The following is a 26,167-nucleotide window of genomic DNA, read 5'->3' as shown; positions in this document are numbered from 1 at the left end:
CACATTTAACATGCACGTAGTACTAATGGGTTGAAATACTTGAACAACTTTTGAAGTGACTTTTAAGTGATTAATGTGTGATACAATGATACTCGTAGCTCTTGGCTTGGGTTCATTTGATTTCCTAGAGTGTACCAGGAAATTGTGCAGCTTCCTAAAAACAAACAAACACACAGCCTACAGCTGTGAATTCGATGTTATTATAAGATGTTTTCAGTTTTATTAAATACAGTAGTTTTTAGGTGTTTTTATGTCTTGACTTGAGGGCCCAAATTTTTTGGGGGGTGTGTATCAGAAAAACTATTTTTGCAACAGCTGGTTGAGTACATGTATACAATCTAAAAGACATTGTATTGTTGAAGACTGAACCATTTACAATGTATTAGCGTACAGTGTTAATACATTCTCTCTGTCATGCATTCCTGTAGCCTACGTGTGTGTCTATGTCTATGTGGCCTTGCTTCCACCTTCCCTAAAAGTCAGGCAATCGGAGTTGAGCAGAGCAGAACACAGAGGCATTTCATGCCAGAGTAACACATTTCTACATGGACATTTCTGAAGGGTAGAGGAGTCGGGAGAGAGGTAGAGAGAAAAAAGATCACAGGCCCCTTCTACACCACAGAAAAGAGCCTGTTCCCTCCTTCACTTTGACTGCTCCACTCAGTTTATGGGTTCAGCGCTTTGCATAATGTTTAGTCCTAATCTGGGGAGCCTGTCAGTGATGTTTCATGGTTGTGCAAGGGCTGCAGTCAGAGAATGCCTATTTGCATTCCAGGAGTATTATTTGATTACTTTTATCTGCTGCTGCTACTAGCCTGGGCCTTTTCGCATGCATTTCATCTTGCCTGCCATGTCGCAAGTTGAAACTCCGTCGTTCCTCTCTCTCTCTCTCTCTCTCTCTCTCTCTCTCCCTTTCTCTCCCTTTCTCTCCGTCGAGGTTCAGACAAGGAAAGGACAGGGGAAGTAAAGTAGAGGAAAGGAGACAAGGAGAGCTAAAAAGGGAAGGAGATGGGGGGTAAAGAAAATAAGACAAAAGTAGAAGATTGGAAAAGACAGTAAAAGTGATACATGGAACGAAGAGTGAAGGGAGGGGAGAAGACAATGAAGAAGCAGGAGCACTTCTTCCATGTAGCAGACAGAGAGACTCAGGGCCAGAGTTGTCAGACAGCAGCGGTGGTGGGCTGGGATTCCTCTGGGCCTTGACTGAGGAGTTGGAGAGGGGAGCTGCTGGTTAGTCTTGAAGAGGGGAGCTGCTGGTTAGCCGGTTCAATAATCTCATGGACAGGTAGGGCCAGTCTGGACCCCCTGAGAGCCAGTGTTAATGAAGAGCAGGGCTGCTTGGTGCTCTCTTGCTCTGACCCCGCGCCGCCTGTCCCCACCGCCTGGATCATTTGATCTCTTCTTCTTTTCTCTCCTCTTTAAGGAGTTTTTATGGTATTTTTTCCCCTCTCTCCCTCCTTGTTCTCTCTTCATTGAGACTGGAAGGGTGTTACGTGATGAGGTTGAACCCATTTAAAAATATGGCGGTGTTTTCTCTCTTATTTGAGTGTCTTTTGTGATGAGAAGGGATTGTGTGTGTGCGCGCGCGTGTGTGTGTGTGTGTGTGTGTGTGTGTGTGTGTGTGTGTGTGTGTGTGTGTGAACCGACGCCTCATGTCTCCATGTACACTTTTTGCAGTCACCAAGATACTTTTGTCAACAAAGGGCAGGAGACAGATGGAGGGAGGGAGGGAAAGAGAGCCAGGGAAAGAAAAGGAAGTGTGTCACCCAGACAGGTATCTACTGCTTCTGCCCGTTCTGCTCAAACAACACATCAATAACCCAGAAACACGTCAACAATGCTCTTGTTTACTCAGTGGAGGGGTGGAACACCATGCCACACACATACACACTTTTGTATTGCTCTCCTTGTGTGGACCATATAATTGATTCCTATCCAAAATCCTATTTTCCCTAACCCTAAATCTAGGGTGTGAATCTCCCAGTCAGACACCCCAGGGAGTCCATCTATAGGTGTCTGTTAAGGGCAGGATTGAGTGGGAGCTGCTTCAGGCTTTGTGTCTTCATGACTTTATTACTTGCCTGATGTCTCATTTTCATATGAAGGTCTTAAATAATGTTTTTGTTGTAATTTGACTCCTCCTCAGCTTTTGTAGAACCACAACATTTCACATTGACAACCTCCCTTCAAATCAAATCAAATTGTATTTGTCACATGCACCCAATACAACAGGTGTAGACTTTACTGTGAAATGCCCTTTCCTTAACCTAACCTAAACCCTAAACCTAACCCTAACTCTAAAGCTATACCTACTGTAACCCTAACCTTAATTCTAACCCTAAACCTAACCCTAACACTAACCCTAAACCTAACCCTAACTCTAAAGCTATACCTACTGTAACCCTAACCCTAACCCTAACCCTAATTGTAACCCTAAACCTAACCCCTCAGCCTAAAATAGCATTTTGTCTTGTGGGGACCGGTAAAATGTCCCCCATGTCCGAATTGTCATGTTTTACTATCCTTGTGAGGACTTCTGGTACCCACAAGGATAGTTAAACAAAAACCACACACAGCCTGATATCTCCCTGCTCCTCTCCACTCGTCCACTCTTCTAATAAAGCCTTGGTGTTAGCGATAGTGTGTCTTGGCAATGACAGAAAAGGTCATATTTTGAGAGAAAGGGGTTCTGAACGTCTTGGTGGCTGGAGACAAAAGCCTTTGAAAAGGACACTGAAACCGAAGCTGCAGGCATTAGGACTAAACAAAGACACTGTGAAATCTTAAAACAAATTAGATCTCAGGCAGTAACTTAATAAAAAGCACAGTGGGAGATGTACTTGATTTAAAACAATATACATTTGGTAGACATTAATTACCTTTTTCCCCCAGCGCGGAGGGGAAAAAATCAAATACACACACACTTGCATAGACTTTCTCCAATTCCCTCTTATGACATTCTGCCATTTGGACACACTTTTCCACCCCAGGTTTCAAATGAATAAGTGAAATTATAGTTTTTACATGAAGATTTAAGATGTGTTTTGTCTTGTAGGCGTAATTGTCCTCTAGTTAATATCTCCGCCGATGTGTATCAGATCACAAGCCGAGTCTTAAGACTAGAAGCTGGGAGAAATGTTTGAGCTGTAAAATGACACTTGTTTGTGTACAGTTAAGTATTTCTCCAAAAATGCAATGAAGCACATAGGACTAGTCACTTTCTTAAAGTGAGGTTAGTCTAGACGTTGTATGTATCCCATCTTAATAATAGATTAATATGTTTCAAATTGGTGAGTAATCAAAGGAGAACTCAACTAACTGTTCTGTTTTACAGTAAAGGTTTGGACTGTTACTTTAAACATGCACAAGGCGTGTGCATTACACTCCCACAAACTCTTTATTTGTTCAAGAGGAGAAATGATAGCACCCGTTCAGACCAACTGCGGTGCTGCTGAGAAATACACGACTGTGCGGTTTATATTTTATTTTACGGAACACACAGTCACCATTCCTTTACGATTCGGACGTCATTTTGCTCTGGGCCTAATTGATTTTGCACAGAACTAATTATGGGCCGCCAGTGTAAAATAAACACTTCAATGTCACCGGGTTGGCTAGGGAATGATCGGTAGGGAAATGGCAGTTCAGCTGTAATCCATACGTTCTTTAAGGGGGAGAGGAAGTCATTCATGTCGACGCTATAGAAATGGAGAGAGTAGAGAGAGAGTGTAGAGAGAGAGAGAGAGAGAGAGAGATATGGCTGTCTGTGTAACCAACAGGAGTCTCAGTGTAACTGAATGACTCAACTGGGAGGTATAAGGTTATGTGGTATAATTTATATTTTATAGCTCTCTCGGACTCACTAGCCTACTCCCTGAGTAAGTTGTTCGACGTCGTGCCATGTGGAAAGAGCCGGGAGATTCGGTGTAGAAATGATGGGAACTCCAGAACCCTGTCTGCCTTTCTTACGCTCTCCCACTCTCACTACATTTTTTCTCTCTTTTTCTCAGTATTCCTCCCTTTTTCTGTAAGCCCACCACTGTAAAAAGTATACATTACTTAACATTTTATGCCAACGAGGTAATTCATATTTTTAAGTTGAAACAACTAACACTTTTTACATTGCATCTCACTGAAGAGTTTTTTTTGTGTGGGTGTGAGAACCATTAGCCCACCTTCTAGTGCCTCGAGTGTCTTGGAGTAGACCCCCTTGGGCCACATGGAGTGATTTGAGTGTCTTGGAGTAGACCCCCTGATTTGATTAAATGAGAATAATTTGCCCTAAAGGTGTCTTTCCTGCCTTCCTCCCCTCCAAAAACTACAGTGGAAGAAATCAGATATGACAAGATAAGTGGTGTCCCATGAATAATTCCTGAGGAACTGAAAAGTAGCATGTTGACTTTGGAATTATTTGCTTGAGTGTCTAACCCAGTGTCTAATAACAATGTTATTTTCACCTGAATCGACTTTTAACAATTCTCTCTCTCTTCCCTTCTTATTCTTTACCCCAACAAAACTTTCAGTTTTGAACATGTCTCTAAGCACTCATCATCATTATGCCACTTACAACCATGAGTTCCATCTGTCCTATGGAACCAGTTTAAAGAGTAACAGTATCAGATGGGTTGTGTCTAAGTTAGGGCCTGTGGTTTGAACACAGATAATCTGGTTGCTGGTGTTAGTGTTATTAGCAGTGGTAGAGGCCCACGTGTGAATCTCCCAGTCAGACACCCCAGGGAGTCCGTCTATAGGTGTCTGTTAAGGGCAGGATTGAGTGGGAGCTGCTTCAGGCTTTGTGTCTTAATGACTTTATTACTTGCCTGATGTCTCATTTTCATATGAAGGTTCAGTACGTCTTAAATAATGTTTTTGTTGTAATTTGACTCCTCCTCAGCTTTTGTAGAACCACAACATTTCACATTGACAAACTCCCTTCAAATCAAATTGTATGTGTCACATTGTGCTGAATACAACGGGTGTAGACATTTTCCCATGAATTGCTTACTAACGAGCCCTTTCCCAATAATGCAGTTAAAAAGTAAGAAAAATTAGCTAAATTTAAAAAAATGAAATATTAACAATAAAATAACAATAACGATGCTGATCTAGTACGATGCAGATCTAGTACCATGCAGATCTAGTACCATGCATATCTAGGACGATGCAGATCTAGTACCATGCTGATCTAGTATGATGCATATCTAGTACCATGCAGATCTAGTACCATGCAGATCTAGTACCATGCTGATCTAGTACGATGCATATCTAGGACGATGCAGATCTAGTACCATGCAGATCTAGTACCATGCTGATCTAGTATGATGCAGATCTAGTACCATGCTGATCTAGTATGATGTAGATCTAGTACGATGCCAATCTAGTACGATGCAGATCTAGTACCATGCTGATCTAGTATGATGTAGATCTAGTACGATGCCAATCTAGTACGATGCAGATCTAGTACCATGCTGATCTAGTATGATGCAGATCTAGTACGATGCTCATCTAGTACAATGCATATCTAGGACGATGCAGATCTAGTACCATGGAGATCTAGTACCAAGCAGATCTAGTACCATGCTGATCTAGTATGATGCAGATCTAGTCCAATGCTGATCTAGAACCATGTTGATCTAGTATGACGTAGATCTAGTATGATGCAGATCTAGTACCATGTTGATCTAGTATGATCTAGTACCATGCTGATCTAGTACGATGCAGATCTAGTACGATGCAGATCTAGGATGATGCCTTTCTGTTTTGTGTCTTATTCTCTCTCTGTGACTCAATCTTTAGTTTATCTCACAGGAAAGGATCGGGTATATTTATATTATATTTCCACTCACAGTTGCTTTCAAAGAGAGCTCTACATTTGTGAATGACGTAATTATGAGTATGCAATGAATTACGCCGCGCACATCATTTTTTATATCTCTCGCACATTAATTGGGCCCCTCAAAAAGGTTGTGAGAGTGGTGAAAAGCTATTTTTATTAGCTCCAGTTCAAGCCTTACAGCTGGACAGGGAATTGAATTCGCGTTGGGTCAGTACTGTAACATACGGCAGTAACTCAATAAGACTGATTGGATGAAATTCAATTGAAAGCTTCCTGCTGGGATGAGGTCCGGTGACAACACTGACAAATATACCCTGTATGTCTCTATAATTACGCCTATGTGATTAAATATATGCAACATGTCTTATGTTGTATGACTTTATATTTACAATTTAGTATCGTGAGGGTCTGAGTGGGGAGGGGAAAACTGTTTTCTGTTATTGGCAGAGAGGTTTGGAACTCCCTTTATTATTGGTCTATTCACTAATTAACGCATGGTGACGTCACCACGGAAGGCCAAAACTCCATCCCACCAAAACAGTCTTCTCAAACAGTCCTTACGTTATCATCATTTTCAAAATTGTTCAGTATTATTCCAAAAATATATGCACTGAGTGTATAAAACATTATGAACACCTGCTCTTTCCATGACATAGACTGACCAGGTGAATCCAGGTGAAAGATATGATCCCTTATTGATGTCACTTGTTAAATCCACTTCAATCAGTGTAGATGAAGGGGAGGAGACATGTTAAATAAGGATTTCTAGGCCTTGAGACAATTGGGACATGGATTGTGTATGTGTGCCATTCAGTGAGTGAATGGGCAAGACAAAATATTGAATTGCCTATGAATGGGGTGGTATGGCAGTAGGTGCCAGGTGCACTGGTTTGAGTGTGTCAAGAACTGCAACGCTGCTGGGTTTTTCACACTCAACAGTTTCCAGTGTGTGTCAATAATGGTTCAGACCCCAAAGTACATCCAGCCAACTTGACACAACTGTGGGAAGAATTGGAGTCAACATGAGCCAGCATCCCTGTGGAACGCTTTGGAGACCTTGTAGAGTCTGTACCCCTGACAAATTGAGGCTGTTCTGAGGGCAAAAGGGGGTACAACGCAATATTCAGGTGTTCCTAATGTTTTATTCACTCTGTGTATATACCTATATTTACAATTCAATATATTTGCCATAAATGCCTATATATTTACAATGTTATGTATTCAATAGCCTATATCCACATTTTCATGGCAGATATCCTCAGGCAATCAGGAGAATATACAGTCCCTTCAGAAAGTGTTCATTGCGCTTGACTTATTATTATTTTGTTGTGTTACAGCCTGAATTCAAAAATATTTTTTTTCTCACCCAACTTCACACAGTACCACACAGTGAAGGCTCCTCAGAGGAGGAAGTGGAGGACCATTCTCCTCCAGTGAATTTCATAAAAATTGAAATTTTAACCATAAAAAAGTTATCCTTTTTAGATAAAACTATACTAAATATAATCACGTCACCAAACAATTGATTAAAACACACTATTTTACAAAGAAGGTCTACACTAGCCTCAACAACCCTCTGTAGGGTAGCACCATGGTATAGCCGGAGCAAAGCTAGTTTCCGTCCTCTGGGTACATTGACTTCGATACAAATCCTAGGAGGCTCATAGTTCTCAGCCCCTTCCAAAGACTTACACAGAAATTATGACAACTTCCCGAGGATGTCCTCCAGCCTATCAGAGCTCTTGCAGCATGAACTGACATGTTGTCCGCCCAGTCAAAGGATCAGATAATTAATCTAGTTCTGAAAGCATAAGCTACAGCTAGCTAGCACTGCAGTGTATAAAATGCGGTGAGTAGTTTACTCAAAGAGTTGAACAGTTTTGAACAAATTAATTTATTCCAAAATGAAGGAGACGCAAGAGAGAAATTAAGATATTTTGTAATTTTGTTTTCACTTACTTAGCTTGCAAATGCAGCTAGCTAGTTTAGCCTACCTAAACACCCTGCTCAAACAGATGGATGCTATGTTAGCTAGCTGGCTATGACTATCCAACACAACACTGGAACTCTACCAAGTCAAGATACGTTTTTGATATTACTAATTTATTGCCACCGGGCTCGATGGTGTAACCTCTTACTGACTGTACAGCACACTAACGTTACTGTATGTTTGTACGGGTTTACTAACATGTTAGTTATATTAGCTATGCTGACTATGACGTTACTTTAGCTAAAATGGTGACAACGATGTAGGCTGTGTGTAGTGGTGTGGCTTGGGAAGGTTTTTTTTGCCTGGTCACGCAAAACTGATGTGTTGTGCATTGAAGTCCACAAGTGAAGGGACAAGGTGAGAGAAGGAGAGTGCATAGAAGGAATACAGTGTGGCTGCTATGAAAGTGGACTGTGTTTACGGGTGATCAGGAGTGTATTCATTCTGCCGATTCTGTTGAAAAACATTTCTTAAACAGAAGCAAATGGAACAACGCATACCTGAATTTGTCCAATAGAAACTCTCATTTGCAACTGTTGGAGTAATGATTACACCCTAGATCAGCTAGATGCAGGCAAGAGTGTGCAAGGCGGTATTGAATGTCACTGTCTGTCCATGTGTAATGCTCCGGGTGTCGTGGGTGTGGAGTCAAATGCAGGAGACAGAGAGTTCAATGCTGCGCGTCTTTTAATCGCACCAACGCACCACAGGGTGCTCACAAAAAAGTTACGTTCCCAAAACACAGGGAATCAAAATGTACAATGGGAAACAATCCCGACCGGGCACTAACACGTGCCTATACCACAGAGCCGAAGGTTACATAGAAATAATCCCGCACAACAACCAGGCGGGCCGGCTGTCTAATAAAGACAAACTAATTAAACATCCACAGGTGCTACCACTCAACATACAAGGAGGGGAAGGAAAAACAATCAGTGGCAGCTAATAGGCCGGTGACGACGACCGCCGAGCGCCACCTGCCCGGGAAAGGGAAACACCCTCGGTCGGACTCGTGACACCATGTGTCACTGTCTGTCGCCTCAAATTTGTCACTCGACCTGTGTGCACCTACGTTGTAAACTTTCATTCATAGGCTAGGTTGTAGCAACGTCATGATGGGTAAAGGGAGAATGAGAGTATCATGTAGTAGCCTAAACCTATCGATGTTACATTGAACTGAGTGAATGGAATATGAATGACAGTCATCCAATATGCTGTAATAGAAATAAGGCCCTGCTCTGACCGCCACTGGTTATCCATAATGACAAAGTTAAAAACAGGTTTTTAGAAATGTTAGCAAATTTATTGAAAATGAAATACAGAAATATCTCATTTACATAAATATTCACATCCCTTAGTTAATACTTTGTAGAAGCACCTTTTGCAGAGATTACAGATGTGTGTCTTTCTGGGTAAGTCTCTAAGAGCTTTCCACACCTGGATTGTACAATATTTATCCACTATTATTTTCTAAATTCTTCAATTGGCCACTGTCGTCTTGGTAAACAACTCCAGTGTAGATTTGGCCTTGTGTTTTAGGTTATTGTCCTGCTGAAAGATCAATTAATCTCCCAGAGTCTGGTGGAAAGCAGACTGAACCAGGTTTTCCTCTAGGATTTTGCCTGTGCTTAGCTCCATCCCTTCTTTTCACTCTGTGAATTATGTTAGTATTGTGGAGTAACTACAATGTTGTTGATCCATCCTTAGTTTTCTCCTATCACAGCCATTAAACTCTGTTACTGTTTTAAAGTCACCAGTGGCCTCATGGTGAAATCCCAGAGCGGTTTCCTTCCTCTCCAACTGAGTTAGGAAGGACTCCTTTCTTTGTAGTCAGTGTAATTAATAACTTTTCCATGGTCAATGTCTGCTTTTTTATTTTTTACCCATCTACCATCTCTGCAAGGCATTAGAAAACCTCCCTGGTCTTTGTGGTTAAATCTGTGTTTGAATTTCACTGCTCGACTGAGGGATCTTACAGATAATTGTATGTGTGGGGTACAGAGATGAGGTAGTCATTCAGAAATCATGTTAAACACTATTATTGCACACAGCGTGAGTCCATGCAACTTATTACGTGACTTGTTAATCACAATTTTACTCCTGAACTTATTTAGGCTTGCCATGACAAAAGGGTTGAATAGGTATTGATTCAAGATATTTCAGCTTTTCATTTTTAATACAATTGTAAACATTTTAGAAAACAGAATTCCAATTTGACATTATGGGGTACTGTGTGTAGGAAAGGAACAACACATCTCAATTTAATACATTTTAAATCCGGGCTGCAACACAACAAAATGTGGAAAAAGTCAAGGGGTGTGAATACCTTCTGAAGGCTCTGTACGACATCCCCAGATGCAGTTGGAATTGATGATGGAATATTTCACAGTCCTTTGTACTGTAACTTTACAATACATCCCCAGATGCAGTTGGAATTGATGACGGGATATTTCACAGTCCTTTGTACTGTAACTTTACAATACAGCACCATGAACCTGGCTGACACGTTTGAAGTCGGACCCCGTGATTATAGGTAATAAGGTCATAATTATCATGGTCATAATCATAGTAATTAAGCAGTCTAAGAGTGATTAGATTTCTGTCTGTGTTGTGATCCCACTCTCCCATTTTTCCTGTTTTGGGACGATATTTAGGGTGGTATTGGGTAACGTCAGTTGCTTGTTTTGAGGAACAAGGCTGCTTGGGGATAGTGCTGACGGGTAGTGTGTACTGCCGGGAGGGGGACACGAGAGGAGCGCCTTCATCTCAGACGACTCCTTTCATGGGACTTTGCATTCCACCAAGGCAGAGTCAGGGAGAGGCACAAGACGAGACATGTCGCCCTACTCCCCCCTCCCCCATTTCCAACCCCTGTGCTTCCCCTCTCCCTGTGACCTTAACATTTATCAAAGAACCCCATGCTGGAGTTCCTCTCAGCATCTGTGCCCTGCTGGCGAGAGAGACCCACGTGCACTGAGACACACACGTGCACGCACACACACACACACACACACACACCGTCCCAAGCTGTTTTAAATATGTGACTCTGCGGAGGGAGTGCTGTCCTTGCTGATCCCCTTCGGGGGTCTGAGGATTACTACAACCCCCCACTTCACCTCTCTCCTCTCTCTCTCTCTCTCTCTCTCTCTCTCTCTCTCTCTCTCTCTCTCTCTCTCTCTCTCTCTCTCTCTCTCTCTCTCTCTCTCTCTCTCTCGTTTCTTTATTGTACCTCCTGTCACTTCATCCTATTCATTTAACCTTTCATTAGTGTCTGCAGACAGCCTCTGTGTCTAGTGGATGGTGTAGGAACAATGCCAAAAAAGCCCCACTGTTAGTTATTAGATTCTTTCGTCCCCCGTTTACCCCGGCAACCCAATATTAAGGAAAGAGACAGAGATAGAATGTAAATAAGAAAGAGAAGGAGAGAAAGTGGGGAAAGAGAGGGGGTGGAGAGAGAGAGATAGAGAGGGGGAAAGAGAGGGAGAGAAAGTGGGGAAAGAGAGGGGGTGGAGAGAGAGAGAGAGAGGGGGAAAGAGAGGGAGAGAAAGTGGGGAAAGAGAGGGGGTGGAGAGAGAGAGATAGAGAGGGGGAAAGCGAGGGAGAGAAAGTGGGGAAAGAGAGGGGGTGGAGAGAGAGAGATAGAGAGGGGGAAAGAGAGGGAGAGAAAGTGGGGAAAGAGAGGGGGTGGAGAGAGAGAGATAGAGAGGGGGAAAGAGAGGGAGAGAAAGTGGGGAAAGAGAGGGGGTGGAGAGAGAGAGATAGAGAGGGGGAAAGCGAGGGAGAGAAAGTGGGGAAAGAGAGGGGGTGGAGAGAGAGAGATAGAGAGGGGGAAAGCGAGGGAGAGAAAGTGGGGAAAGAGAGGGGGTGGAGAGAGAGAGATAGTGAGGGAGAGAAGGGGAAGAGGGGGTTGCGTGGTTAGGGCACCAGCCCATCTCCCCGGGTGCAGCATGCAGCAGGCCCCTTCTGGACCTGTCAAGGACATGTGCCACATGTTGATAGCACACAGGACCCAGAGAGAGAGAGAGAGAGGGAGAGAAGTACAGAGAGGGGGGAGAGAAGGACAGAAAGAGAGAGGGGGGAGAGACAGAGAGAGAGCGGGGACACAAAGAGGGAGAGGGGTTTGAAGAGAGAGGAACACATGGATAGAGAGAGAGGGAGCGGGAGAGAGAGAGAGAGAGAGAGAGAGAGAGAGAGGGAGAGGGAGGACAGCAGGCAGGGTTGGCTTGGTCTGGCTGCTGCCGCGGCTCTGGAGGAGTTTACTGAAAACACAAACAGTTAGTGCTGGAATTCTGTTTTTAATGGGAAGAGGAGGGGACAGGACAGAAGGACCAGGGCTCCCTGCTGCTCTCATCCCTGCTTCTCTCTCTCTCTCTCTCTCTCTCGTTCTTTCTTCCTTTCTGTTTTTCTCTGTTTCTCACTCTCATTCTGACTTTTTCTTTCTTTAGTTCCCCTCTCCCTCTCTCTCTTTCTCCCTCTCTATCTTCCCCCCTCTCCCTCTCTCTTTCTCCCTCTCTATCTTCCCCCCTCTCCCTCTCTCTGTGTCTTCCCTTCCTTCTCCTGTGTTCTGCCACTTTGAAACAGTCCTTTTACTTTATGGTGCGTAGCCTCGTCATAGGACCACTTTATGAAAAGCAGCAAACTTCAATACCCTGTCTGAGGCTCCTAAAATCTATAGAGCTTTATCTAACAGGGCCCAAGGCCTCGACCTGGCTTACATTCACCTGGTGTAGTTAGGAAAGACGTACTATACATTATGGATATGGGAAGATGTTACATTTCAGACTTAAGATAAAGAAAACCACATTTCCAATATATTTGGATTAATTCTGAGTTTTAGTCTACATTTCATTCACTACAAAGTTACAGGGGCGGCAGGTAGCCTAGTGGTCAGAGAGTTGGGCCAGTAACCCAAAGGTTGCTAGATTGAATCCCCGAGCTGACAAGGTAAAAATTGGTCTTTCTGCCCCTGAACAAGGCAGGTAACCCACTGTTCCTAGGCCGTCATTGTAAATACGAATTTGTTCTTAACTGACTTGCCTAGTTAAACAAAGGTTAAATTTAAAAAATATTTTTTTTTTTTAAACCATTCCCCCTGGCATATGAATTCACATGATGATAATGTCTTTGTAGAGAAGCCTGGTAGTGTTTCCTGTTGACATTACACCGGCATCCTTGATAAGGAGTCTAACTAAACTGTGTCTCTGTGTATAGCTCAGTCAGTACACAGACAGCCTCCTGCTCCATCTATACATTAGGATCACACCACCCAGCCTGTAGTAGGGAGCCATCGGTCACTCCCAGAGGGGGCAGTGAATCGCTCGCCTGTCACAGGAGTTTTGGCCGGCACACACACATGCACATACATATGCACGGACACACACAGAAGAAAACGTGTGCACATGCACAAGAACATGTGTACACACACCTAAAGACAGGGGGGGAGCAACATATTTCGACCTGACCAGAGTCTATCACACAGGGGTCCTGATGAAGTCCATCTCTCACTCCTGTCACCCCTCTCCACCCCCATCCCTCCTTCTCTCCTTCCCTTCCTCTGCGGCCACCACTCACTCTGAGACTTTAATCCACATCCTGTCCCTTACTTAAAGCCCTGGCCAGCAGGACTTTCTCCCCTCCTCTGTCATCCTCCTTTCCTTTTGCCGAGAACCTGTCTGTCCACCCCTCCGCCCTCACACCACTCTCCTTTTCTCTACCTCTTCTCTCTCTCTCTCTCGCTCACTTTCTCTCTCTCTCTCTCTCTCTTGCTCTCGCTCACTTTCTCTCTCTCTCTCTCTCTCTCTCTCTCTCTCTCTCTCTCTCTCTCTCTCTCTCGGGCAGTAATTGATAGTGATGCTGCTGTGTCCAGTGCTGTAGCCTACTAAGCATTCTGGTCAGCACTATGCTAGAGGTGTGTGTGCGCATGCTTGTGTGTGTGTGCGCGTGTTGAAAATGTAAGGGCCATTTTTTTGCGCAGAACCCCAGTCTCAGCTGTGGTATGTGTCCTCGACAAAGGAATGCATACAATGGTATTTGTTGTTCATTAGTTTAGTCGTCCTTGCATGTAAAGAATTTCCCAAATCAAGAAGTATTTAAAAATAACTATTATTGTTTGCAGAAGCAGTCTGGGTCAGATACTACTATACATGATATTTGAACATTTGTTTTAATTCTGTAATTGACTGTACTGTGTGTCTGTGGCTTATCATGTCTAATTTAATGGCCTATAAAAAATCTATAAACGATCTAGTATAAACATATATAAACCATCTATAAACACATCTATACCTATATTCCATGTATCTCCTGAATAACCCATGCAGTACGTATATTTAGGTGATCTCTCGTGTCTCGCTACCCCAGCATCAGGTAACTGTGGCAGAGTGGGCTGAGTGCCGGCGTGTGTGAAGTGTAATTGCTACAGGAAGAGGAGGGGAGCGTCTCTTATCTAAGCCCCTCCCCCGTCCACACAGGCCTGGTATTTATTACCCCCCCCAGTAATCACTTTGCTCTCCCTCTTTTGATAGACCGTTATTGCTCTAACTACTCGGGGTCCCTATAGGAATTTGCAGGCCCTCCAGTTTTATTAGACAAAGGCCCTCATTATTCAGACGGCACATTAAGACCACCATTAGATCCACTCTGGCCCCCAGTCCACTGAGTCGCCCGCCGTATCCCGTTGCAAGACACTTCATCCCGTACGTTGGGCACAGAATGCACACAAGCAGGCAGCCACACACACATACACATATGCACACACTGAGAATATTATTCGGTCATGTTAGCGGTCCCTTGTAACTCAGTTGGTAGAACATGGCGCTTGCAACGGCAGGGTTGTGGGTTCAATTCCCACGGGGGGACCAGTATGAAAATGTCTGCGCTCACTACTGTAAGTCGCTAAATGACTAAAATGTCAATGTAAAATGTAGTCCAGTCACTACAAACAGAAGTAAAGATGTAACTACTGTCCTACAGTGACATCAAAATGACTGTTGTCGGGTAAAGAGGATGAGTTTTAGAGACTCAGATGTGGTTTGTTATTTTCTTTTGGCTTCTTCATTCTGTTTGTTTCCCCACTCGGAGGCGGTTAGGCTTCGTCATTGTGGCTTTCTCTCTCTCTTTCTCTTTCTCTCTCTCTCTCGTTCCTTCGACGCTCCCTCATTCTTATGGCAGCAGCCAATGAGCACTCTTCCCCGGGGATACGAAAAAAATAAATAAACACAGCTTGTGGTAGAGAGAGAGAGAGAATAAGCGTCCTCCGTTCCTCCTCCACCTTCACTCCCCTCTCCCTCATTTCCTGTGCCCTCTTTTTAATTTCTTTGTAGCCACCTGTGTGCGTCCAATATGGCCGCCTTTCTTCGCCGCAGCTAATCGATGGGCTCTTATTGGGTTTGACTGTTTGGTCCAATATCTCATGGCCTCATCGCAGGCCGCCCCGGGGCCGGAGGATCCAGACTAATAACTCTAGTCAGTCTCAGGGGACTCGGTTGAGATCCAGAGATGAGGAGGGAGAGATGATTAGTACTGAGATGTTATGTAGCTGGAGTTCCAGACCCTCTAACACAGAGCAGAACATTATCTTCCCCCTAAAGAAATCTAGCATCGCAATCCTCATACATCTTAATTGTGTCATTTGGCTACCATGGTGACACATGCTAAATCATTCATTCTCCCCATCCGCTGTAAATCCAATCCAAGACATGTTCCTGTAACAGGGACTCTCTGGCAAGCCTTCATAAGTCACTATAGTGAAGTTGGCAGGGAACAGAGGCTCTGTAGACTGTAGGAGGGAAACATATGAGGAACACATAGAAACCAATATGTTTCCTGTATGTTTGTCTGTAGTTGTCGCGGGTCGATGGGCCCAGGGCCGCAGAGCCACGCTTCAATATGATGCTTGTTAAATCTGAAGAAAGAAGGTGGTTTGTTTGGACTGTAGCCTGTGGCTGTTTCTCAAATGACATCCTATCCCCTATATAGTGCACTACATTTGACAAGGGCCCATAGGTCTCTGTTAGTGCACTATATAGGGAATAAGGTGTCACTTGGGATGCTGCCAATGAATCCTCGATGCACTTTGAAGGTAAATGGAAGTCATGGTCACTCTGTGGTATGGTACACATAAACCCTGTATTGTACACACTGGCATTCTGTATTGCAGGGATATATTTAAGCAATAAGGCCAGAGGAGGTGTGGTATATGGCCGATATACCACGGCTAAGGGCTGTTCTTATGCACAACGCATCGAAGAGCGCTTGGACACAGCCCTTAGTCGTGGTATATTGGCCATATACCACAAACCCTCAAGGTGCCTTATTGCTATTATAAACTGGTTACCAACGTAATTAGAGCAGGAAAAATACATGTTTTGTTGTACCCGTGGTATAATGTCTGATATACCACGGCTGTCAGCCAATCAGCATTCAGGGCTCGAACCACCCAGTTTATTCCAGTTTAGTGTTGCAGTGAATACACACTTCCACTGAGAATTTGGCATAGTCCTTGATACTGTCCCACTCCTTATGCAATGGTTGGGACTGTTGTACATTGTTGCACTATATAAAGTATGTGCATATCCAGGGCAAAAATAATACATCTCAATTGGGCCTGGTGAACTGCTGCACTTAAACTGAGTTTGTACTTATCCGTATAGTCTACTGTATACTGACTTAACACTTGTATTCATGGCAGTAAGTGTGCCATTATGCTGTAGGTGGAAGAATGTGCCCATTTGTGAGTCACGGGCTGAGATTTTTTTCTGAATGAAAGAGATTATCCCCCAGTCTCTTAGACACACACACACACACACACACACACACACACACACACACACACACACACACACACACAAACTTAGCTCAGTAACATACCTGACAGCTGGGACAAACCACTAGTTTGAGTGAAGTGAAGGCAAAACAGAGGTGAAACGAGACCAAATGAATTTGCGAAGGGAGAGTGCCACTTCAGCGTAAAGCTGTCATTACCACGGCTAGCGTACTCCCTCATAAATAGTTATAATGAGCTGCTTTCAGCAGCCAAATCATTCTCTATGTAACATGATGTAACGGGAGAGGAACAGTCCTCTTCTTGCTCTGATGTAACCAGAGACGGTCCTCTTCCTCTGCGTCTGTCTGCTGATTTGATTCAAAACAGATGGAGTTTATCTGCAGGATTTTTTGGTCATGTTTTAATTTTCAGAAGATCCCACTTCTGCCACCAAAATGATGGTTCAATGGTTCACTAATACAGTAGCTTGGTGTCTGATATTCTATACCTTCGCCCCTTTCTGTTTTGTTGTCGGTACATGTTTGTTTGTTGCGAGTTTTCACTTGTAAATCTTTTTCTCATTCTCCATGGCTATTTGGCTTGAGTTCGCAGCGCAGTTGCATTTTATAAGCCAATGAAAATGTCAGGCACATTTCTCAGAGTGAAAAATACCATTTTGTGACCAACTGTAATCTTATACTTCAATGCGTCTTGGCTGTGTAGCACTGAGTAAAAACTATGATTATGGGTGAAGGGTTTAAATGGCTGGTGTGTCTGTTTGTCTGTCCCTCTATTTGTCAGGAAGTGGCAGGTTCAAACCCATCACGGAGGTCAGATGTCACCGCTTCATTGGCTAGGTTCAAGGACTTACTCTTGAACCTAGGTGTGCATGTTCATGAATGCGTTTGTGGATTCCCAGCACAGAGTAAACGGGAGAATTGAAAGGCACCAAACACCCAACAACACAGCAATACCCAGCAACACCCAACAACAACACAACAACAACAACACAACAGAAACACCCAACAAAACACAACACAACAATCACAACACCCAACAACACAGCAATACCCAGCAACACCCAACAACAACACAACAACAACGGCAACACCCAACAAAACACAACACAACAATCACAACACCCAACAACACAACAGCAACACCCAACAACACCCAACAAAACCCAACACAACAATCACAACACCCAACAACACAACGGCAACACCCAACAACACCCAACAAAACCCAACACAACAATCACAACACCCAACAACATAACAGCAACACCCAACAACACAGCAATACCCAGCAACACCCAACAACACAGCAATACCCAGCAACACCCAACAACAACACAACAACAACAACACAACAGAAACACCCAACAAAACCCAACACAACAATCACAACACCCAACAACACAACGGCAACACCCAACAACACCACAGCAACACCACAGCAACACCCAACAACACAACAACACCTAACACAACAACATCCAATAACACAACAACGCCTTACACAACAACACCTAACAACACTCCCTCAGCTTATCTGTTATACAGGAAATACACTAGGATCACACTGACTAGTGGCGTCTTTCCTTATTCTGGATGATAGTGAATATTGGGTAACACTTCATTTGAACTCTATATCATAACAGTGTCAAAGTATAGTCATAAACATGACTAATAATGGTCAGTGGTGGACCAGGCTGAATTCAGGAGCTGATATGATTTTGTACTGTACCCTCTCAGTTGGTATTGTTGACTGGGTCTGGTTGATTGGGTCCAACCAGACCAGTCCAGACAGGAGGTCTGGAGGGAGACAGTTTAGTGGACTGTAGTCTATGTCCCAACTGCCAGAAACATTCAGTCAACCCCATGGGCCTGGAGAGAACCCATCCGTTCAACAGTAAATCCACACACACATACTAGTCACGCTCAGCCATATGGTCCCCTGTGTGTGTGTGTGTGTGTGTGTGTGTGTGTGTGTGTGTGTGTGTGTGTGTGTGTGTGTGTGTGTGTGTGTGTGTGTGTGTGTGTGTGTGTGTGTGTGTGTGTGTGTGTGTGTGTGTGTGTGTGTGTGTGTGTGTGCGTGCGTGCGTCTGCGGTACGGGGAACTTTGTGTCTGTCTTCACGTCACAGGTAATTGCCTCCTATTCGCAATGGCAAAACACACCAGACCCTCCTCACATGATATAGTAGGAAAATACTGTATGTAGCCTACAAACACTCTCCATCACTGGGAAAGGCAACATTGGCTAATGTTGAGAATGGTGTGAATTAAAGTGGTACTTTCTGTTCATTACAAAACAAATGGCACCTTTTGACTGCAATTAGCCTAGAAAACGTCTTTACCAACTACCAACAATGTCATTTTTCATCCATTTAATTCCTCTCTTTGATGTGTTTTTAACTAGGCTTTACACTGGTGCAGATTTCACAGGTGACAAAACGTCATCCTATTAGTCTTCAATGTCTCTTCAATATCTTTGTTTATCTTCATTCTGGCTATAACAGCCTTAGGTCACATGGCCCATTGCCAGTCTGGGCAGTAGTCGGGGGGAATAGGGCGCCCATGATTTCTGAATACATACACACATTTCTATGTTATAATCTGCACTTGGCTCCCAGACTTTTCTATCCCCTTAATCCTCAAATTAATAAATTAAGCTATATTTAAGAAAATGTGCTATAATGATTACAATTACAAACAGGGCCAGATAACAATGTGTCTTCAAAGCCTCTTCAAACCCTTGCATTGCTAGGTTAAATGCTAACACTAAAATATAACACAGCTGCATAGGCCATAGACTCTACATCACTAACTGCAGGCAAAATGCTATCGCTAGAAGCTAACACGGCTGCATTGTCTGTAGACTCTGTATGACTAACTGCAGAAGGCAAAATGATATTGATAAAAGCTAACACAGCTTCCTATGGCTGGATACTGGCCCATTTAATTTCAAAGGTAGACTTTGGGAGTTTTCTCCATCTGTTACTTTGCTTGCAGTTATATTTAAGTAGCTTGTCTGTTTTTTTAAAGCCTGTGGATTTCATGTTTCACGGTTGTGGTTTCTGACCAGGTCTGCTCTTCAAAGCTAACCTTGGCTAACCTTGCTAGCCAGGAAGTTGACTTTGCGTGTCTTGGTCTTACTTGACAAAGCGCAGTAAGTCAAACTCACTCTCTGCTCTGGATAGTGTAACTCTTTTCGTTATTTTCTTGGTTACAAATTAAGAAAAGGTGGAATTCCTGAATAACATTGTGCCTCTTGTAGCTACAGAACACTAGTAACGTTAGTAAAGATACTCGTTTTTGTGAGGACTGTATCTGAATGCTCTCTTTGGGTCAAGTTGATTTCATCATGTACTTCAATTATACAAATGGTATACTTTCATACTTCTTGTTCCTAAGGCTAGTGTCAAATTGCTTTTATTATGTCGCTACAAATGAGATAAGGGTGGAACTGCTAAAAATGTCTATTAGGCTTCTCAGAGCATTGGGAAGAGCTACAAACCTGTGTGTGTGTGTGTGTGTGTGTGTGTGTGTGTGTGTGTGTGTGTAGAGTATCTGAAAGGCTCTTTCAGCAGGACCATGGTGACTTGATGGTGTTTAGCCCGTCCTCCCCCACCTCTCCTGGGACTTGTCTATGAAGCAATCCCAGTTTTCCCTCTCCTCTCCTCTGCTCCACTGCATCCATATAGCACTAATGATTATGGAAGTGGACAGTTTTTTAATGCAGTAATGTCATCAGTGCCGCCATTTGATTGCAGGTCCATTGCACTTGACGGCGCCCGCAAATGCATCTAATGCATCTAATGCCCACACTCTGCAGAGTAGTCCAGTGGTTCCATATTCAGAACACACAGCAGAGGTTGGTTAGGTGTGTGGAGCTTCACATTTTGGAGTGTGTCGTCATGGGTTCTGGTTTGTGTCAGACACCCATACCATTTGACATTTTCCACGTTTGAAGTTGTACTCAAGAGCACTAACTCCAAATGGCATCCAAGTGTCTCAGAACTGCAAAGAAGCATAGATTAGCCTTTGTTTATTTTTCGTGGTTGGGATTCGGGCAACCCTAGGGGCTGTCACTGGCTTCCACCAAAAGCCAGATCTACAGCAGAGAATCTAGAAATGGCTCCCTGCTTTAATTAAAATCTCTCTTTCTCCTTACTTGCTAGACTCATAGTTTAGGGAGACCATGGCAACCCAGACCCACAATGCCCTGGGGGTGCCCTCTCAGCCATGGCTTTGTCTTTGGCTGCATCTGAAATGATACCATATTCCTTATGTAGTGCACTACTTTTGACCAGAGCCCTACATTCAAAGGTAGTGCACTATATAGGTAATGGCATGCCACTTCAGACCCACCCCTTGTCCAGTGAGGGTTCAGGGAACATGTCACCTGACCCAGTCAGGCCAGGGCCCGGTCAGTCAGTCATCCGCTGCGTCCCTCGGTCCTCACAGTCCAGTGGAGCGCCCCTCGCCCTGGTGCGGCTAAAACAACACGCTGCCGCCAGTTTGAATAATACCCCGGTGCAGGTTGTATAAGGGCCTGAATGGTACACACTCACACACACGGTGGACATGTGGGGTCTGGACATGAGGCGACGAGGTGTACGACGAGTGTTTGTGCTTATGTTTTTATGTCTACGTAGTGGTACACGTCATGCGCAATATGTATCGTTATCCGAGTAACTTCGAGGGTATGTGAGAATGTGTGTATTAGAATATGTGCGACTTTGCGTACAAGTCTGTGTGGGTGGGTGTTGGTAACGGTATGTCTGGGGACCTACCACCACAGTCCCTGATGCTCCCACAGAACACATCCCCAGACCCTCTCCCTCTCTCTCTCCTTCTACATCCCTCTATCCCCTCTCTCTCTCCTCCCGTCTTCCCTTCCTGCAGTTCATATTTCAGTTTGCTCGCAGGTCCGTGCCAGACGGAAATTTGCTGAGGCTGCAGGAGCCCCCTCGGAGGCCACACGGAGGAGGGACAGGAGGGGAACAATCGGGCCCAGTCCTCCCTCTCTCTCTCTCTCTCGTTCTCTCTCTCTCTCCGTCTCGCTCTCCCTAGCCTGCCAGGCTGCACAGGTCCTCAGGGTGACTCGCTGTTGGCTCAGGACACAAAATCCCCCCCGAATACCTCCCCCCACCCTGCTCCTCCTCTCCCTCACTCCTTCCCTCCCTTTAACTCCCCGGGGTGGGACGGTGAGGCCATCCAGTCATACGCTGTCCATCAGCGTGTGTTTACTCTCGATGTGACAGGGCCGACACATCTGGAGTGCATATTCAGGTTCCCTCTCTCTCTCCCTCCCTTCCTCTCTCTCTCACTCTCTTTCTCCCTCCCTCTCTCTCTTTCTGTCTCCTCCCCTCTCTCTCGCTCTCCTCAGTGCCACTAGGCACATTCCGCCAGATCATTTCAGCCCCCGTTGTTATGGCGATTGTCTCTCCCCTCCAGTGATTTTCAAGTTGCATGACAGAAATTGCTGGAGCTAACCAGGAGTGCCGGGGTGTGCAGGGGGAGGTTAGGGGAAAGAGGGCGAACGGGAGGAGGAGGGGGACAAAAGTCAAGGGAGATCAGGAGAGAGGAGAAGAGGAGGAAAGGAGGGGGGTACATTTTTTTTTCTTCTTTCAGAGAGCAAACTAATTACAGTTTGAGTTCTTCCATTCTTCCCTCTCTCCGTTCAGACACCCTGGCTTGTGGTCTAATGAAGTGACACTCTTTTTCTCTATCTCTCTCTTTCTCTCTCCCTCCTTTGCTCTCTCACTCATCTTTCTCCCCCTTCCTTTCCCCTAACATTCCTGTGCTGGTGTGTGACTGTGACGGCTTGTCATCTCCCTGGAATGTCCTTCTCTCCCACCTCGTTCCCTGTTTCACGTGAAGCATTCGTTCCTGGGTTTCCGACCCTCACACTCACTCACACACTTAAACGCTAGCTCTTTGAAAACGTGTGCGTACCAACCCACACACACTCACCTCAACTCCTCTTACACACACTGAAACGCTAGCTCTTTGAAAACGTGTGCTAGCAGATGGTGTCCATTCGGCTGCATTCTTACCATTGGCTGGGGTCCACAACAAGCAGAGAGATCCACAGATCTGTTGTCCACGGGTTGTTTCTCAACTGGAGAAAAGTGTTCTAGTTATTTTATCTCGTGTTGCCTGTGGTAGGAAAACGGGACCATTTAGTGTATTCTGGTAGACCGGAGGAATTCTCATGATTATGTTAATGACAAAATGGGGTTTACCAAAAGCAGCTTATAAATGAAAAACTGTTGTTTCACACAAACTGTGTGTGTTTTGTAGCTTGTCCGACGCAGGTCCTAGTAGCCACATGTTTGACATGTCATTTAGAATTTTATTAAATAGATGTTAGCAATTACCATTCTTTGTCTAACAGAGCAACAGTGACAGTTGTTTTTAATCAGACACGATGTGTTGTGTGAGGCTCTCTCTCATGTTCAACAGTACAGTATCTGGATGGCATTCTTTCTCTATTTCTATCATGTAACTTTTAATGAAGACAAGATCTTTGCTTTAGATAATTACTAGGCCCTGATGCAGGGCCTGTTTCCTACTGTACATGCAGACATATAGAGACACATGTTTCCTACTGTACATGCAGACATATAGAGACACATGTTTCCTACTGTACATGCAGACATATAGAGACACATGTTTCCTACTGTACATGCAGACATATAGAGACACATGTTTCCTACTGTACATGCAGACATATAGAGACACATGTTTCCTACTGTACATGCAGACATATGGAGACACATGTTTCCTACTGTACATGCAGACATATGGAGACACATGTTTCCTACTGTACATGCAGACATATAGAGACACATGTTTCCTACTGTACATGCAGACATATAGAGACACATGTTTCCTACTGTACATGCAGACATATGGAGACACATGTTTCCTACTGTACATGCAGACATATGGAGACACATGTTTCCTACTGTACATGCAGACATATGGAGGCACACGTTTCCTACTGTACATGCAGACATATGAAGAGGCAGGCAGGACATTAGGTCTAATGGTATACAGGAACATGTTGGACTCATTCGCTGAGTAGCAGAGATGCAATGGAAGTCAATAATGACAATGAAGTGTTGGCTGGGGGGGTAGTGTGTATGTGTGTTGGGAGGGTTCTGTGTGTGTGTGTGTAGTTTTGGGGGGAAGGGGGTACCTTCTGAGTCCCTTAATTGACATGATCTCCTGGAACGACAACAGCTGTGTGTGTGTGTGTGTGTGTGTGTGTGTGTGTGTGTGTGTGTGTGTGTGTGTGTGTGTGTGTGTGTGTGTGTGTGTGTGTGTGTGTGTGTGTGTGTGTGTGTGTGTGTGTGTGTGTGTGTGTGTGTGTGTGTGTGTATGAGGTCTCATATTTATTCAGCTCAACGCCTGGATGAGCAGGACTTATCCTCTGTCCTGATTACCCTGCCTGCCCTGCCACCATTAATCCTTCAGAGACCCTGGCCCTCTATCACCAGTCTCTAACACACACACACACAGACTAACAGACAGACATTCCCCCGTTCTCTTTCTTTTTCTCTCTGTCTCTGGTTAGTCCTGAGGGCAGAGATGAGAGGTAGTGTGTGTGTGTGCATCTTCTCTCTGTCACCTGGCCCTCCAGGCCCCTGCTAGGCATCCCTAGGGGCCCCCAATCCCTCTAATGCAACGCACAACATTTTTGTGTGTGAGTGTGTTTGCACGTAGCTACCCTCCTGATGTTCCTCTCCCATATCACCCATCCTTTTCTTTGGTAGAGACACAGCCTTAAGTAGCCAGAGCCCAAGCTGTGTGTGTGTCTCTGTCTCTCCTACTCAGGACACCGGCGATCCTTCAATAACAGCCATCACAGCCAAGACATAATATTGAACATGGCCACATTCCCTCTACCTGCTCTGTGTCCGTTTATCAATTATTCAAATGAGAAAGTAAAAACACATTGTACTGATAAGTCGGCTCTTTGTTTCTGGCTCGCCACGAGCACGAGCACTTGAGACACACACACACACACACACACACACACACACACACACACACACACACACACACACACAGTTGATGGAGGCTGGCGTTCCCCCACCCCAACTTTCACCAGCACTACTTCAGGCCTTTTGCCTGAAGGTCAAGGAGCGGGTTGTTTAGTTGTGGTGGCTGTATGTAAAGAACCCAGGGGGATCCAGCAGCCTGTTATGACTCTGATGGAATGATGGTGGGAGCCGGTGCCAAAGCCCTTTTCAATGTACACAGTAGGGGAGGAGGGGAAGAGAGGAAGGGAGGGAGATGGAAGAAGGGGAGAGGAGAGGGAGGTTTGGGACCAGCTCATTATAAACAGTAGCTCAGGGAAGAGTGCATTGGGGAAGGAGTCTGGCAAGAGATAGCCTTATAGTGGATTAGTGTATATTTTGAAAAATATATGTCACACAAGTATTGTGGTATATACTGTGTGTATTATGCAAACAATGGGGGGGAAAGCATTGGGAAAGAACATTGGGCTCACTAGATTTATATTCTGAACATAGTGTGTAGCATACTGTGTGTAACGTACTGTGTGTAGCGTACTGTGTGTAGCGTACTGTGTGTAGCGTACTGTGTGTAGCGTACTGTGTGTAGCATACTGTGTGTAGTGTACTGTGTGTAGCGTACTGTGTGAAGCGTACTGTGTGAAGCGTACTGTGTGTAGCATACTGTGTGTAGCGTACTGTGTGTAGCGTACTGTGTGTAGCGTACTGTGTGTAGCGTACTGTGTGTAGCGTACTGTGTGTAGCGTACTGTGTGTAGCGTACTGTGTGTAGCGTACTGTGTGTAGCGTACTGTGTGTAGCATACTGTGTGTAGCATACTGTGTGTAGCATACTGTGCCACACAATGTAAGACCTACAGGATGTTGAGAACCTATTATGTGAAAGAAATCACCTGAGATGTCTTCTCTGTCCATAAATGTTCTCTGTGTGTGTGTGTGTGTGTGTGTGTGTTCCTGCCATTTCAAACGTTGGCAGGGAGATGAAACGCCTGTTGACACAGTGTTCTCTTTCCCCTGTTGCTTTTCCTCTCCTCTGTGTTGGAAGTGACCACAGGACCACCTGAGAGACACACACACACACACACACACACTCCATCCCCTTCTCCTGCCAGCGCTCCAGCTCTCTCCACTGTCCCTGTCTTCTCCTTTTTCCCATAACAAATAACACGGCAGGAAATCCCCCGAACCTCCCTCCTTGCTGCTGCAGCATCTCTGTTCCTTATGGCCCAGCCTAGTCCCCTGCTCAGAAGGACTCCCCTCCTGAAGAGTCCAACATCTCTGTTCCTTATGGCCCAGCCTAGTCCCCTGCTCAGAAGGACTCCCCTCCTGAAGAGTCCAACATCTCTGGGAGTGTTCCTTATGGCCCAGCCTAGTCCCCTGCTCAGAAGGACTCCCCTCCTGAAGAGTCCAACATCTCTGTTCCTTATGGCCCAGCCTAGTCCCCTGCTCAGAAGGACTCCCCTCCTGAAGAGTCCAACATCTCTGGGAGTGTTCCTTATGGCCCAGCCTAGTCCCCTGCTCAGAA

At 44.7% G+C, this 26,167-nt stretch overlaps 1 protein-coding gene across 1 annotated transcript in view; it reads left to right on the top strand.

The window, feature by feature from the left end:
* LOC149975105 (zinc finger protein basonuclin-2-like) overlaps positions 1 to 26,167 on the top strand; it is a 238,891-nt gene that overhangs the window by 1,740 nt on the left and 210,984 nt on the right.

This window comes from Oncorhynchus mykiss, chromosome 19 (genome assembly GCF_057628025.1).
Source record: "Oncorhynchus mykiss isolate SJ-2025 chromosome 19, ASM5762802v1, whole genome shotgun sequence".
Classification (NCBI taxonomy): domain Eukaryota; kingdom Metazoa; phylum Chordata; class Actinopteri; order Salmoniformes; family Salmonidae; genus Oncorhynchus; species Oncorhynchus mykiss.
The sequence above is the reverse complement of the archived record's forward strand: the minus strand, read 5'-3'. Positions and strand labels throughout refer to the sequence as shown.